This window comes from Empidonax traillii, unplaced genomic scaffold, assembly GCF_003031625.1.
Source record: "Empidonax traillii isolate 1590-97213 ecotype Southwest subspecies unplaced genomic scaffold, ASM303162v1 scaffold1089:size187794, whole genome shotgun sequence".
NCBI classification, from domain to species: Eukaryota; Metazoa; Chordata; class Aves; order Passeriformes; family Tyrannidae; genus Empidonax; species Empidonax traillii.
Window position 1 is genome coordinate 97,388 of NW_020956282.1, and position 12,879 is coordinate 110,266.

Consider the following 12,879-nt stretch of genomic DNA (forward strand, 5'->3'; position numbering starts at 1 on the left):
CGAGGCACTGCGTGACCCAAGACAAAGACAAAAAAATGTCCCTGGATCCTCCACATGGCCACCTTTTTCTACCAACCCCCAGATAACATCCCCTTTCTTCAGGGAAGTGAGGATCCCTCACTTCCACTCCCTAACAGTGATGTGAGTGGTATGGAATACAACACAGGTTCCCCGTGCATGACCCCCTCAGCCTCAGCCTGACCCCTTTCCTGCTCTCCCTCACTGCTACTGCAAGGAAATTAACTTTGTCCTAGCCAAAACTAGGAAAGCTGTCTCTGAAGAATAGCTATGAGCAGGTCAAAAGCTTATGGGTGGGAATCAGAGACTGAGACAACAAAGGGAACATAGTGGTTGGTGTCTACTACAGGCCACCTGATCAAGGGGAGCCTATTAATGAAACCCTCTTGCTCCAGCTATGGGAGGCATCAACAGAAAACTTCAACCATCCTGACATCTGCTGGAAAAGTAGCACAGCAAGCTGTAGGCAATCCAAGGGACTCCTGGAAAGCATGGATTTTTAAGCCAGGTAATAGACAACCCTACCACAGGGGAGGCAATACTGGAACTGATGGTCAAGAAACATGAGAAAGATAATTGTGGATGTTTAGATTGGAGCAGCTTGGGCTGCAGTGATCATGCTCAGAGGCTTGAGGGATATGGGTCAGGTGAAGAGTAAACTCAGGACCCTGAACTTTAGGAAAACAAACTTCCAGTCTTCAAGGAGCTAGTCAACAGGAACCCATGGGAAACTGCCCACAGGAACAAGGGAACAGAACAGAGCTGGTGGATTTTTAAGGACATCTTCCATAGAGTGCAAGAGCTAGTGATGAATAGGGACAAGAAATAGGCCAAGGAAGGCAAGACACCAGCATGGTTAAGTTGGGACCTGCTGGTCAAACTAAAGGGAAAAAAACATATGCACAGACAATGGAAGCAAGGACAGGTATCCTGGGAAGAGGAAAGGGATGCAGTCCAGGTATGTAGGGATGAGGTGAGGAAGGCCAGGGCACCACTGAAACTGAACTTGGAAAGGAATGCAAAGAACAACAAGAAGGGCTTCTACAGGTATGTCAGACAGAAAAGGAAGGTAAAGAAAGCATAGTCCCCCTGATATTGAAAGATGTCAAACTGGTAACTGTGGACAAGGAGAAGGCTGAGATACTCAACAACTTTTTTGCCTCAGTCTTCAATGGTAACCTCTCTTTCTACACCTCTTGAATGGGTGGACAGCAAGACGGACCCTGGCAGAGCAGAGTGCTTCCCAGTGTAAGTAAAGATCAGGTTCATGACCACCTGAGGAACCTAACTGTACATAAATCCATGGCACCTGATGAGATGCATCCCAGAGTCCTGAGGTAATTGGATGATGTAGTTGCCAAACCATTCTCCATGATATTTGAAAAGTCATGGCAGTCAAGTGAAGTCCCAGATGACAGGAAAAAAGGAAACATTGTACCCATCTTTAAAAACGGTAGAAAGGAGGACCCTGGGAACTATCAACCTGTCAACCTCACCTCTGGGCCTGAGATGATAATGGAACAGATCCTCCTAGAAGCTATGCTAAGGCACATGGAGGACAGGCAGGTGATTCAAGACAGCCAGTACAGGTTCATAAAGGGCAAATCCTGCCTGAGCAACCTAGTGACCTTCTATGACGGAATGACTACATCAGCGGACAAGGGAAGGGTTACAGATGTCATTTATCTGGACTTCTGTAAAGCCTTTCACATGGTCCCCCAACATCTTTCTCTCTAATTGGAGAGAGATGGATTTGATGGGTAGACTGTTTTCTGGATAAGGAATTGGTTGTACAGTCACATCCAGAGGGTATTGGTCCATAGATCAGAGTCCCAATGGACATAAGTGACAAGTGGTGTCCCTTCGGACTCTGTATTGGGACCAGTGTTATTTAATATTAATGACATAGATGAAGATATAGAGTGCTCCCTCAGCAAATATGCAGATGAGAGCAAGCTGAGTGGTGCAGTTGACACACCTGAAGGACGGGGCGCTCCAGAGGGACTGGGACAAGCTTGAGAAGTGGGCTCATGAGAATCTCATGAGATTTATCAAGACCAAGTACAAGGTGCTGCACCTGGGTTGAGGCAATCCCTGGTATCAATACAGGCTGTGGGATGAACAGACTGAAGCAGCCCTGCTGAGAAGGCCTTGGGGGTGATGGTGGATGAGAGACTGGACATGAGCCAAAAATGTTAACTTACAGCCCAGAAAGTCAGCTGTGTCCTGGACTGCATCAAAAGCAGTATTGCCTAAAGATTGGGACAAAAAATCACCAGGAGAATTTAGCATAGGTAAGATAGAGAGCAGGTCTTTAATTAAGGCGTTCTGGCGCAAGACGTACAAAGACGCACACCTGTGTCCAGTGGTTCTACAATTTTATAGTATTATCCATCCAATCTGAGAACTATCTGCCCCCCTGGCACACCTCCCCTGAATTTTCAGAGGTCCTAAGACTCCTTTCTTCCTCATCTTCCTCTTCTTCCCAGCACATACATTGGAGCTTCTCCAAGGTTCCGGGTTTGAAGGTTACTTTGACTATGATGGTATCTTGTTCAGGCCTGGGGTGCATATGTTCTTAAATAAGATGTATTTACTATAGTCCTGCCTTGAAAGGAGCCTAAACAAGACTAAAGAATATAAAAAAATTTATATGAAGTGGGGAATAGGGCTTGGTAAGTGTTAACTACTATTCTAAAGTGTGAGAGACTATACAGCTATACGAAAAATCTATATTTACTACACAGCTACTTTAAAATCTACAAAAAGCTAAAAATCCTAAAAATTCTGAGGCATCACAGCATGGGCAGCAGTTCAAGGGAGGTGATTCTGACCCTCTGCTCTGGTGAAACTCCACCTAGAGTACTGCATCCAACTCTGGGGTCCTCAGCACAAGAAGGACATTGACCTGTTGGAGACAGTCCAGAGGAGGGTTGTGAAAATGATTAGAGGAATGTGAAGCCGAATTTTTGCCCCAAAAAAGCACAGAGAGACTGCTTTAGAGATAAAGATTTGTTTCTTTAAAGCGGGAGGTATTTTAATGCAACGCCTTGGAGAGTTCCCAGGTTGCCCTGGACAAAGAACTCTGTCGTGTACAATTAGCACAGCTTTTTTATACAGTTCTGAGCATAAAGTTACATCACAAACATGCATATTCATTAAATTGCAACATCTACTTGTAATATTCATAAATAGGCGGAGTCTTCAATTTGGGGAGGTTTAGAGGTGGGAGTTCCTGTAGTCTTCATCATGGGCAGTGGTCGTTTGCTCTTCTTTATCGTTGTAAACTTTCGAACTTTCCTTAGATGTTTCCCTAATTTGGATAGTTGGCAAGTGTAGTAGGGTCAGGTTGACTTTTGTCTCGTCCTAAGATTTGTTGATGTTGTTATCTTTTCATTTTATGCTTTAAATGTTCTATCTTGTCAACATGTTCTGTTTCTCAGACAATTCATTACTTCTGTGGTTTCTTAATGCTAGGGTTTTGGAACTACTTCCACAATTTTGTGTTTGAGTTAACCTTTTGTTTCTCAAAGACTGCCTCAAAGACTGCCTCAATTGAGTGGCTTCAAATGGAGCACCTTTCCTATGAGGAAAGGCTGAAAGAGTTGGAGTTCTTCAGCCTGGAGAAAAGAAGGCTCCCTGGTGACCTTATTGCATCCTTTCAGTGCCTGAAGGGGGCCTCCAGGAAAGCTGGAGAGGGACGTTTTACAAGAGCAAGCAGTGATAGAACATGGGGTAATGTCTTTAAATTGAAAGATGGTAGATTTACATCAGAAATAAGGAAGAAATTCTTTACTGTGAGGGTGGTGAGGCACTGGAACAGGTTGCTTTGTTCAACCTGGTCTAGTGGCAGAGGGATTGGAACTAGATGATCTTTAAGGTTCCTTCTAATTCAAACCATTCTATGATTCTATGAAAAGCTGGACGTGGGATAATGGATGGGGTTAAGAATTAGAAGGAACTAAGAATTACAAGATAAAATGCAGCTGCTGCTACCTGGATGAAAGGCAATTGACATGCCCCACAAAGGTTCCCTATACAAAGATAGACACCTGCTACAGGGGATGGAATGGAGAGTGAAGATGCCACAGCCTCCCTCCACAGAAATCCCTGCAGAGAAAGGAACACTGTGGTACTTTGTAGTTCATAAGACCATATAGTACCTGATAACCAAGGGAGATAGATTAAGATGTTCTGATGCTGAGCCAACAACTATGTTGAAATCCCTCTCCTCAGGCACCAAGATACAACTACCCCATTAAGTATGGGAAGCAAAGCGAGACACTTCTACTTCAATCAAAGTAATTATGACTAAAGTCACTTAAGCTCCAATGAAACCTATAGTATAAAGGTAAGTTGGGAATAGAGGGAAATTTGAGGAAGATTCCACTGAAACTGCTGGGATCAGGCAATGGGCTGAACCTGTCTTCACCCCCTATAGGAATGCCTATTGGGTAAGAAACATATTCTATATGCACTAAATGCTGTTATTAGGATTAGAGCTTGTGCTTGCTTTGTAGTACAGTAGATTGCTTTAAACGTTTTTTGCAGTTAGACACTATCACCAATGACCACGAACCTTATTAACCTGTCACAATTTGCATTAATAAAGAGTGTTATTCCATAAGCTGTTATAGCAAGTCCTTTACAGGTGCTAGCAGTTGCTGGCAGCGGATAACACGTTGGGAAGACTTGCTGAGGGGTTTCCACACTGTTGGCTTAGCCGCCCTGGAAAGGGCAGTTGAATCACCCTCCGATCTTGTGAATCTGTTTGGTGAAGGGTCCCCTTATGGGATGCTGACAGACTGGTCAGACATAAGAGTTTTGCCTTCTCTGGTGTGCTCACAGACAAATAAATTACTTAGGGTCAAGAAAATCTCCCCCACACTAAGGGTCAGGTAATCCCTCCCCTTTCACATGACACTAGGTGAATTGAATGAGGGAAGTGTTTCAAAGAGATGACTCCTTTAGTGCTGTCCGTACTCCAGTTTCTCTGCAACAGTAAATTGATACACCGTATCTTGAATTAGTCCACAGTAGCATGCAGTTCTACTTGATGAGATGAACTGTCATGGTTTAAGCCCAACCAGTTACTAAGTACCATGCAACTGCTTGCTCACTACCCCACTGGTGGTGTTGCATGGACTGAGTTTTATCAGGTGGATTAAGACCTGAGCAGAAGCGAAGGCCGAAGGAGCAAGGTCGAAGGAGCAAGTCAAGACCTGTTTTGTAGGGAATGTGCTGAAACACAAGAAACAATAATCAAAGGATTAGTTCAAGCATGTAGAACAAACATATGTGATTTGTGATTTTAAGATAATATGTAGTTGGGTGGTGGGAGTTAGTTAAACAGTAATTGGAAGTTAGACAGCTGAGGAAAATTTATGTTAAGATAGTTAACGGTTGATTGTAATCTGAGTGAAATATGAGTTTATTTATAACTGAATGTGTTTGCTTTGATGTGGTAACCTAGCATATAGAATTGTTTGTCTGAGCATATAAAAGATGAACTCGAAATGAGGGTCTTTGGAATCCTGACTTGGGACGCTAGTCCTCAGGTTCCCGGGCCCTTAATAAAGCACCGCATAAACTGACACTCTGTTGGTTTGTGTCTCTGTTATGGGCAACAGTGGGACCAGGGAGAATAAGAAAAGTAAAAGTGAGAAAACTTGTGGGTTGAGATAAAGACAGTTTAATGGGTAAAGCAAGAACCGCACATGCAAGTAAAGTAAAACAACAGATTCATTCACTGCTTCCCATGGGAAGGCATGGTTCAGCCACCTCAAGGAAAGCAGGGATCCATCAAGCACTGCGGTTACTTGGTAAGACAAACATCATAACTCCAAACATCCCCTGTCCTTCTTCCTTTCCCCCCCTGTTTTATATACTGAGCATTATGTCATATGGCGTTGAATATCCCTTTGGTCAGTTGGGGTCAGCTGTCAGCTGTCCCAGCTCTATCCCTAACCCCAAGTACATGTGCACCCCCAGCCCCCTCATTGCCAGAGTGATATAAGAAACAGAGAAGGCCTTGACACTGTGCAAGCACTGCTCAGCAACAACAAAACCATCACTATATTAACACTTTTTTTCAGAATCATAAAATCATAGAATATTCTGGCTTGGAAGGGATCCACAAGGACCATGGAAGTTCAACTCCTGGCCCTGCACAGGAAAACCCCAAGAATCACACCATGTGCTTGAGAGCATTGTCCAAACACTTCTTGAACTCTGTCAGGCATGATGCTGTTACCACTTCTCTGGGGAGCCTATTCCAGTGCCCAACCACTCTCTGGGTAAAGAACCTTTTCCTAATATATAATCTAAGCCTCCCCTGGCACAGCTTCATGCCATTCCCTTTGGTCCTGTTACTGGTCACCAGAGAGAAGAGTTCAGTGCCTGCCCCTCCACTTCCCTTTGTAAGGAAGCTGTACGCTGCTATAAGGTCTCCCCTCAGTCTCCTCTCCTCTCCAGGTTGAACAAGCCAAGCAACCTTGGCCACTTGAGTATGGTTTCCCCTTCAGGCTCATCACCTGCTCTGACTGGCTAGTGATGCTGTGCCTGATGCACCCCAGGGCATGGTTGGGCCTCCTGGTTGCCAGGGCACTGCTGTCTCATATTCTACTTGCCATCAACCCAGACAAACAGATCCTTCTCTGTGGCACTGCTCTCCAGCCTCTCATTTCTCGGTCTATACTTACATCCAGGGTGACCCCATCACTGATACAGAATCTGATACTTGTCTTTGTTGAACTTCATATGGTTGGTGATTGCCCAGCCCCATAATTTGTTGAGGTGTCTCTGCAGTGCCTCTCTGCCTTCAAGGGAGTCAACAGCTCCTCCCAGTTTTATATGCCTTTGAACTTTCTGGATTTTTAGTTTTTTGTAGATTTTACAGTAATTGTGTTGTAAATGTAGATTTCAATGTAGCTGTAGACAGCTACATTAGTCTGTCACACTTTAGTAGTTAGCACTTACTAAACCCTATTTCCCCATTTCATATAGAATTTTCTCAATTCTTAAAGCTTGTTTAGACTTATTTTCAAGGTAGAATTGTAATAAACATATTCTGTTTAAGAACATTTGCACCCTAGGCCTTGAAACAGAGCAGGGCCCTGAAGGAGTTAACTCAGAATGCATACTTTGGGTAAAGAACTAAAGGAACCAGAATTCAAGGCTAGTGAAAGATAACATCTGGCCAAAGAATGCTAACACACTAACACAAAGAACATAAAGTAAGAACACAGGGAAGTAAAGAACACCAAAAATGCTAACACACATACCTAAATAGACATAAGGAAGGGTTCTTTATGGAATAAGTGGCAAAATAGGGGCATGAATCCAAAATCTTGCAAAATTCACCATCAGGAAGACAACCAACTAAGAAAGTTGAAAAGTTCAAAGAGAGGAAGACTTCTGGAATGAGACCCCCTGAGGATGAAGAAACAGGAACGACCCCCGAAACAGCACCCCAAAAGGACAACTCCATCTAGACTCCGCCCAGGCTCCACCTGCTATGAATATTATAATTAAATGTTGCAATAATATGAATATGCATGTAGAAATTATGTAATCTCTCACAAAAAATGTATAAATACCTGACTTTACACTGAAAACGTTGCTTAAAATGAATACCTTTTGCTACTTAAAGACTCACAACTGTCTCTGAGCAGTTTTCAATGTGCCTTTTTGGGCATCAACCTGAACAAAAAGATTAATTAATTAATGGCCAGTCTTCGCGAATGAAGAACCGGGGAAGGTCTTTACACCTTCCAGCCCGTGCATTGGATTTTTTAGGTGAGACACAGTGTGCGCAGAACTGAGCCCACCCTTTAATCCTGAGGTTCACCTGCCGGGGCCAAGCACGCTTGGACGGTGGCAGCGAGGTCCTCAGGACGTAGATGGATTGCCTTACAGGGCTAACGAGCTCCATCTGCCCGGGGAGGGACCCTGACCGGGAATCAAACCCCGGCCTCAGCAGTGACAGCACCGCGTCCTTAACCACTAGACCACCAGGGGCTCCCTGAACAAGATACCATCATAGTCAAAGCAACCTTCAAACCCGGAACCTTGGAGAGACTCCAAAGACAGTATGTGCAGGGCGAATGGTTCTGATATTGGATGGACAAAATACTAAAAAACTGTAGAACCATAGAGATGGGGTGCAGGCATCTTGTCTGTACTCCTGTGGCTAGGATGCCGTCATTAAAGACCTGCTCTTTATCTTATCTCTACTCTAAATTTGACTGATGAGTTTTTTGGCTCCCGATTTTAAGGCAACAGTATCATCTGCAAATTTGCTTAGTATGCCTATGTCGTGGGTTTCTGTGGTTGGGTTTTGTTAGCAGGGGGTACTACAGGGATGGCTTCTGTTAGAAGCTGCTAGAAGCTTCCCCTGTCCTATGAAGCCAATGATAGCCAGCTCCAGGATGGACTTCCTGGTGCTGGCCAAGGCTGAGCCAATTAGCAGATATAGTAATGTCTCTGTGATAACATATTTAAGAACAGAGGAGTGTTGCGCAGAAGAAATTCCAGCAGGAGACCTGTGGCCCGTGGAGACGGAAGCCCACGCTGGAGCAGGTTTTTCCTGGGTAGAACTCATGGCCCTGTGGGGGACCCATGTCAGTACAGCTCATTCATGAAGGACTGCACCCCATGGAGGAGTGACCCACAGGACAACAGATTGGGAAGAACTGATGCCCGAGGGGTAGACTCACATTGGAGAGATCCATCAAGGACTGTCTCCCATGTGAGGGACTCCACAGTAGCAGGGGAAGGAATCAGAGCTGAGGTCCCTCTGTAGCCCGTGGTGAAGACCATGGTGAAACAGGTTGTCCCCCTGCAGACCATGGAGGACTATTGGGGTGCAGAGACTCAACTGAAACCCATGGGAAACAACTGACTGTAACCCCCATTCCCCATCCCCCTGCACTGCTGGGGAGGGAAAGGAGGGAGAACATGGAAGGAAGGAGGAGTGGGGGGAAGGTGTTTTTAAGACTGCTTTATTTCTCACTCTTTGGCTCATAGCCTGTTAGTAATAAATTTAAGTACTATCCTCACTCTTAATTCTGTTTTGCGCGTGAAGGTAATCAGTAAGTGACCTCTCCCAGCTCTTATCTCTACTCATGAATCCTTAGCTGTGTCTTTCTCTCTCTCCTCTGTCTAATTGCAGAGGGAGAGTGAGAGAGTGACTTTAATGGGTCCCTGGAATCTGGTCAGGATCAACCCACTACAGCCTTCAAGTTCTGCATCCAAGTAATTTGCCAAGATGTTGAAGATCACTGGAACCCTGTGGAGCACCACTAGAAATGAGCCAGTCAGTATATGTTACCCCATTCACTATTACCCTCTGTGCCTGACCCATTGTCTCAGTTTAATGAGACTGAAGTGTTTTGCCAAGGAGGATGAGTTATGAGAAAGACCAAGCTCCTGCCTCTAAGCAACTGTAAATCCACAATTAAGAGACTCCAACTGAGGAAATATAGAGAAAGAAAAAAAAATAATAGTCCTTTATTAAAGGATATATGTGTATTGGCAGAATAACAAAAGAACACAAAAACTTCAGTACTTTCTGCCTTTTGACGCAATTCTAACCACGATCAGGACGGGGGCGCTGTTGGATCTCTGGAGGTGCAGAGCCTGCAGTTGCTGGGTGGTTGTCAGCAGGGGGCACTCTTTGGGTCTGGTGGTCACCCGCGTGGGGGCCCTGGTGCGCAGGAGAAGGCGAAAATGGTGTTTGCTTATTGCGGCTAATATGTGTAGTTCATGCCCTAACTGCAGGGTATAATCCTCATGCCGTGCCACTGATGAGAGATAGCAAAAAACAAATGATGACTGGAGCATCTGGTGATTTGAGATCAATGCTCCTATTGCTTGTCGTGACTGATAGAGGCACAATAGGGAGTTATGCACGTAACCTGAGGGAGATAGAGATTCTGGCTACTGGACCGACTGTGTGGGTAGCATGAGGCACTAAGTCGGCACGGCTGAGGAGGGTCCCCCCGCAGAGATCGCCCGTCTGAAATGTTCCACTGCTGGCAGAGGCTGGAGCTTGTGAGGAGGTGTGGTTCTCCCCGCCCTTCAGGAGGGGGGGCAGTGACGCCCATACATTCTTCTGCCTGTTGCGTGGCAGCCTGAATGAACTCTACCTGTGCTGGTTTCGATGTACGCAGGCTCAGAAACTGCTGTATTACACAATGAGGTTGTCTGTGGGAACAAGTTAAGCCAGCAGCAATTGCATTCAGTTAATTAGGATCAAAATTAACACTTTAAAAGAAGAATCACTTGTCTAGGACTAATGGTGTTCTTTACAGTTTGCTTAATCTACAATTGTCTTTGAACCTAGGCAGCAGCTCCCTTCCTTGCTCTTGCAGAAATTCTTGTTGAACTGTCAGGTTTTGTCCCCTCAGCCAGAAGATATGTTCTTTCGTTTCCAAACTTGAATCGTCTGTGCTCTTGAGAACTGAAAGGTTTGCAGTTCCAGGTAAGCTTTCTAGCATCTAACATCTAGATTTAAATGCAGATACAGAAAATCCCTGATAACATTGGAAATGCCTCAATTCTTGCCGCTGGACAGATGCAGAACCTCTGGGGGCTGGTATGATGTCATTAGGCAGCAAAGTCCTGCCCACATGGCTCACTATTGTTTCAGACAGCTTTATCTGACCTGGAAGTATGAAAATCAAAAGCCAGCTCAGGCTAATAGCCTTCAAGAAGCCTTTCTGTCACTAGTAGTCTAGCAGCTAGCTCACTTCCAGAAAATGCAGAAAAAGACATAGCAGTTAGCCGAGTCACACTTGAGTTTGACATAGAGTACAAATAGCATCTTCAGCAACAGATACCAGTTTAAAACACTTTATTCAGAATGACTCTGGAACCTCTCTCCACAATCTATTTATGGGTCAACATGCAATTGTTGCGAGCATTAGGAAAAAACTTCATGAGTAGCATGGTTTTACGGGAAATAAATCATGCTAAAACCTGATCCTTAACAGGTACAAAAAGTTCAACAGCTAAGGAAAGGAGAAGAAAGACTGGATGCAATATTAAGACCAATATGTGAACTGAAGACTGCTGTGAAAGATCATACAAAAAAAGGCAATGAGGAATAGTAATGCAGCATTAAAGGTGGGAGTACAGGGCAGACAAAAGTTACAAAGCATCCTGCTTCAATATTTTTCATCTATGTACTTTGTTCAAATACTGTAACAGTAATGGAAGGCTAAAAGCACCAGAGATCTGACTAAAGAAACAAGAAAAAAGGAACATAAAATTAGGAAAAAGTGAAAGCTGGTAATTAGGGAAGGAATAATCTTAAGTACAGTTACTCAACAGAACCACAACACTTGAAAAAGTTGCTCTACCAGCATACATAGACAATACTGTTATTCCAGTTCTATGAAAATTACTTTATTTTCCTGATCTGTAACCCCTTCCACATACAGTACTGCTGAGGTTATCCCCAGAGATGTGTGAGAAAACACTGCATCGACACAACAAAGCAGCAGACTCATCAGAGTAAAACAGAAGGAAGTTGTTTCCTTTGAATTAGAAAAGACAGAATTAGGAAGCCAAGCCAGGTAATGTGGGACGAAACATCATTAAGCCCTAAACGTATAATTCCAGTTAGGTGGGAACACTGTGCAGCTACAGCTTCTATCTTCCAAAAAGTCAAACCTCCCCCACAGCAAGTCAGAATGCAGTGTTCCTACACAGAATACAGCAGTTGCTCAAGTGACAGAAACCACTAGTGGGAAATCCTATTAAGTAATCCTGCACTGGAGAAAGCAATTCCTATTTTGTCTCCTTACAGCTGCCATAGAAAGCATGCACTTCACTTGATCATCTGGTGAGGGGTGGCAATTTCAAAGAGGGCCACCGAGGACTTAATAAATTGTGCTTAAAGTCTTATTTTCCTATCACCTCTTAAACTTATCCAACCAGAAATTCAACGACATTCAACTGTGCATAGTTTGGAGTTTTTGGTAGTGGGGAGCTGTCCTAATTCTGACATGACAGCAGAGACTGTGTAATGCAGGGTTTGCATAGATAGTCTGCCCCTGCCCTAGCCCAAAGAACATTAAGAAGTCATCACAGCTTAAGATTTCATTGCATTTGTGAAAAACATGAAATTAGGGATCCATTTTTCATGCTCAAATTTTGGTTACTATTGATAAAGGGTGATCAAAATATAAAGCAATAATACAAGATTGTAGCCTTATTTACTTACTAACTAATTTTTAGATAGAATTAGGATAGGGCCTTACTTGCTTATGCTAACTCACAGAGAGGATATAGTTAATTTTATAATGAAGACTTTAGCAGGAACAGAAAACCTTAGAGTTTAGATAAGGGGCTTTGAAGCTCATGAGAAAGAGACCTTGAAAGTTGATAAAGAGAAGCTCCTGGATTAGATACCAGTTTTGAGTTAATTGGACAGTGCCAACTCAGCAGTTCTTAGCAAAAGTAGAAAGTTCAAGCTGAGGAAGACTTCTTACTTCATCCAAAAGACCCTTGGAAAGAAAACTCCAAGAGGGTGTTCCAAGGTAGAGTTATAGGAGTGGTGTATGTTAATGATTTCCCCTCCCACTTTTCTGGAATTTGGTGACACAGTTAATGCATATGTAACACAACTAATGTATATGTAATATTACTAATGCATATGTAACGTTACACTGCATAAAAGAAGCTGAACAAAGACAATGGGTGTGCGTGATTGGAGGAATTATCCCACATGCACCCGACACTGTAAATAAACATGCCTCCTTCAATACTCTTGGCAAGTTTTGGGGTTTGTTTCTGCAAGTCATTTTGGGCAAATACATTTTGCATTTCAGACTTTTTTTCTAGCGTCTCTCTTCA

The 12,879-nt window shown here is 43.8% G+C and overlaps 1 long non-coding RNA gene across 1 annotated transcript; it reads right to left on the reverse strand.

Annotated features, from left to right (window-relative positions):
* Window positions 1–3,279: 3,279 nt before the first annotated feature.
* On the reverse strand, window positions 3,280–11,172 carry LOC114068564. The gene is made up of 3 exons (XR_003573617.1): window positions 11,090–11,172; window positions 10,999–11,004; window positions 3,280–3,290 (listed from the first exon to the last, which is right to left on the reverse strand). It is a non-coding gene; the product is annotated as an uncharacterized LOC114068564 (long non-coding RNA).
* Window positions 11,173–12,879: the final 1,707 nt, after the last annotated feature.